We start from the raw sequence: 4,948 nt of genomic DNA on the forward strand, positions 1-4,948 counted from the left end.
TATATATATATATATATATATCGTCCTCAGAATCCAGATTGAGAATTGCTATCAATTTAATGAATTAATTATTTATTTGAAATAATTCAACATTTAAGGTATCAATTTGGAATATTTTACCATTTGAGATATCAATTAGATCAAATTGAAAGGTTATGTATTTATTTGACACATTTTATAAAATGGGGTATTTATATAAAAATTTTCCAAAAAAATAATTATACAGCTAGCTAAAGGGAATAATAAAGTAATTATACAAATTGGATATCATTCCTGCACATGTAAAAGGAAGGTTTTCATTTTCCCTAAAGGGTCCATAGAAGTGAGCTCTACTACGGTATAAATCGAACACTGTGTCAAGATAGTGACCACGCATGTCTTTGTGGTGCAACATTCCTCTGAAACGCCAGTTTGACACCATCACATCTTTTATGTTCCTACAAATATACACGATTTTTGCAAGAAACTCCCTTCACGGTTACGAGCAATAGACTCATTGGCATGTGGATTCCAAAGAGATTAGGGGTTGGGAATTTAGTTAGATCCGGGATCTGCCCGTTGAAATATAGATCAATCTTCACAAAGGGTCCAAGGTCACGAGGGTTTTCGTGGAGAGGAGGATGACTTTTAGGGTTTGCACGGTATTTACGGCTTTGATCCAACGGCTGAGAATGCGCTAACATGAACTACGCATGTCCAAAATTTTCATTATTTATTTGGTTTTAAAGGTATAACATTTGTCTTGCGAGTGAAAAAAAAAGTTATTAGGATTATTTTACAGATATCTTGACTTTCTAAACGGCTCATAAAAAAACATTTATCAAAAGGGACAAAAAAATTTGTAATTGTTAAAAATAAAAGTATTTATAATATAAGAGGAGTATAATATGAAGCGGAGAATAGAGAGATGAGAGAAAGAGAGAGAGAGAGAGCGACTAATGCAATAGAAAAGAGATACATGTTATCACAAGCCTTCGTACATGTATTTGTGTTTTGTGGGCTTTAATCCAAAGCTCCTTCATCACGGAGGAAGAATGTGATTGGACCATTTAGAGATCCAATTACAACGGTAAGCAATTTAATTTTTATTTTTATTATTATAATATCAAGTAACAAATATGAACCTAATTTGGTTAGATCAACCGGTAAAATGGGGATGCAAAACGTATGTTTCGTTCCGAGATTGAGTCTCAAATTGAAGAGGGCCATTTAGATGTTCAATTACAACACTCTCCGTTAGACCTCTAATGACTATCGATCGGTTGGACTGTTTCGTTAAAAACATTATCATGAAAAAAATCCTATGAGATAAAAACCATGGCGAAAAAAATAGTAGTCTTACAAATCCCCCTTAAAGACATATCTATAAATTTCTTCATAAATTTCGAAGTTGATGCATCCCGATATTCTGAATGTGCTTTCTGAATGTTGAAATAGTGGGGGCCTTCGTGAATACATCATCTACGTTGTCACTTGATCAGATATAACGAATAACAACTTCTTTGTTTTTTTCGAGCTCTTGAGTGTAAGGAAAAAACTTCAGAGGAATCTTCTTTGTTCTGTCACTTTTTATGTATTCTTTCTTGGTTTAGACAACAGATGCAATATTGTTTTCAAATAATATTGTTGAATCGATATTAATTAATTGGTAATCCACATGTTTCTTGTATATGACATGTTATAATCCTGAGCCACAAATATTAGCTACATGCTTTATAAAATTCAATAACTTCGACGTGATTCAAAGATGTTGTAACCGATATTTGTTTCTGAGAATACCATAATATTGTGGTACCCCCATTATGAAAACATATTCAGTTTGTGATCGAACTTTATGAAGATTAGATAAATAGTCTGCATTTTCAAAACCAATTAACTGAAGTTTGGAATCCCTAGGATAAAATAATTCTAGATCAATCGTTCTTTTTAAATAACAAAAGATATGTTAGATCCATATCCAATGTCACCTTGGTGGAGACGAAATATATCTTGCTAAGAGATTAGTAGCAAATGCTATATCGGGTCGAGTACAACTAGTAAGACACAACAAAACCCGTATCGCGCTCATATATGGTGAAATGAGTTTTTTTTTTTCAGTATTTAGAGATTTACAAACCATTAGAGTACTTAGGGGATTTGATTTGTCCATGTTGAAACGTCTCAAATTTTTTTTAATATAGTTGGCCTGGTGAACGAGTATTCCACTAGGAATGTGTTCTATTTGTAATCCAAGATAGAACTTCATTTGCCCTAAATCTTTCATCTCAAATTCGTCTTTCAGATAATTTCGAGCGTTTTCAATTTCTATGACAGTCCGGATTATGTTTAGATCATCCATATATACTGTTATAATCACAAAACCATTATTTGTTTTCTGGATAAATATACAAGGGCAAATGAGGCTATTAATGTATCCTTTTTTTCAACAGACATTCACTTAAGTGATTATACCACATACGTTCAAATTGTTTTAATTCATACAAGGATCGTTGTAATTTGATTGAATATATTTACTTAAGCTTTGAATTTAATGTTTCTGGCATTCTCAATCCATAAGGAATTTTCATGTATATGTTATTTTCCAAAGATCCATGATGTAACAACATTAATGAGATACATTTTCAAATTTTTGGAAGTTGTCAAACTTATCAAATATCTAAACATAATTGCAGGCTTTGATAGAATATATTTCTTCATAATCTATCCTAGGTTTTTGAGAGAAACCTCATGCGACAAGACGTGTTTTTATATCTCATGATTTTATTATTTTCATTTCTCTTTCGCACAAAAATCCATTTGTGACCACGTCAGGGACTAGAACAATGGACCTAAATACTTTTCTTTTGTTCAATGAGTCTAATTCTAATTATATTGTCTCTTTCCATTTTATCTAATCATGTCTCTTTTTATACTCAGATATCGACATTAGTTCTGATCTTCACTATCATTTTCGATTTCTTTAGATACGGAGAAAGATAATATTCTAACAGTATAGATGTAGTTAATAGAAATCTCGTATTCTTCTGTATCCTTAAGATTATTTTCATTATTTTGATACGCGAATTCATTTTCTTCGTTTGATTCTTCTGGAGCAATCTAGGACTATCATTAGTCTCGGTCTTCTTTCTTTTACGTAGATTTTTATCTTTAAAATCGAGTGGTCTTCCACATTTCAACGGTGTTGTAAACTCATTAGCAACTCTTTTATCTCCCTAATTCCTTGGTATTTCTATCCGAACGAGTGCATTTACGACTGATATATATGATTTGGTCACCTGTCGTATTTGCGAATCATTCTGGCAGTTGGCTTTGCTATATTTTGCAAGTATATAATCTTTTGTGTTTTCCACGTCAAATCTTGTGAGGCTTATATCATTCTTCCCATTACACCGAAAATTCATCTTCATGGAAATAAAAATGAGTAAAACGAGCTGTAAACATGTCACCCGTTTGTGGTTCAAGATATCGAATAATTGAGGGTAAATTATATCCAATGTAAATACTCAATTAGTTGTGGGCTCATTTTTGTACGTTGTAGCAGAGCTATTGGTACATAAACTGCATACTCGAAGATGAGATATATTTGATTCGTTTCCAGTGGCCAGTAGAGGTGGGCAAAATACCCGAACCCGAAATAACCGAACCGAACCCGACCGATATATATCTGAACCGATTAAAATAATATACCCGATTGGATATGAATATTTCAAACCCGAAATACCCGAACCCGAAATAATCGAATCCGAAATAACCGTAAACCGAATAAATCAAACCAGAATTAAACCGAATATATCCGTTTATCCATCCATATATCATCAATTAATATGTAATATATTCTAAATCTAATTAGAAAAATTAGTATAATGATATTGTTTTATAACCATGGTATATAAAAAAACGAAATATGCATGTATTTTAATGTTGTTTTTGTTATTTTTATAAGATAATTGTTTGAATTTTTTTATCGTTTTTTTGTTTGGATAATCCGAACTGAACCCGATCCCATCTGAACCCGAACCGAACCGATTAAAAAAATATACCCGATTGGATATGAATATTTCAAATCCGAAATACTCAAACCCGAAATAACCGAACCCACCCGATCGCCCACCTCTAGTGGCCAGTTACATTGTGAATATTTATGATATGCACTTGGTCGAAGATGAATCAGTGAAACAACATGTAAAATAGTATGTCCCCAAATAGAAATCAGAAGTTTTGTTTTCATCATCAATAGTCGGACATGGGAACATGATGCAACAACATGGAATCGTTTAATTAATGATTTAGTCATACTATTTTGTGTATGGACATGGAAAACATGATGCTAAATCTCAATTACAGGCGACATACAATAGTCATTGAAAGTTTGATTAGTGAATTCATCTGCGCTATCAAACCTCACTTTCTTAATAGTATAATCAGGGAATTGAACTCGTAATTTGATTATTTAAACAAGAAACCTCGCAAATGAAACATTACGGGTTGATAACAACCAAACATGTGACCACCTGTTCGATACATTTATCAATATCATAAAGTATCTAAATGGTTCATTTGGTGAATGACTTGGTCCACATATATCCCCATGTATTCTAAAAATAATGATGTTTTATTTGCGATCTTGGCCAATGATGATCTTATTATCAATTTTCTTGAGAGCAAGGGAGTACATGTAAATTCATGAGATTGGAAAATCTTTTCATTTTTTAATGGATAGCCATTAGAATTTTTTTATAATTCTCTACATCATTATTGAACCAGGATGACCCAGTTGGGCATGTCAAATCTTAAATATATCACCCAATCATGGATTCATTGTACATATGATTCAATCACATATATTTTTGTGAAATATGATCTAGAGGATAATGATGGTAATTTATTTATTTTTTTCCAGCATTTGTTGACGTATACAAAGGTATTCACAATTTTCTTTGTTCATAGT

This window comes from Tarenaya hassleriana, unplaced genomic scaffold (genome assembly GCF_000463585.1).
Source record: "Tarenaya hassleriana unplaced genomic scaffold, ASM46358v1 Cleome75, whole genome shotgun sequence".
NCBI classification, from domain to species: Eukaryota; Viridiplantae; Streptophyta; class Magnoliopsida; order Brassicales; family Cleomaceae; genus Tarenaya; species Tarenaya hassleriana.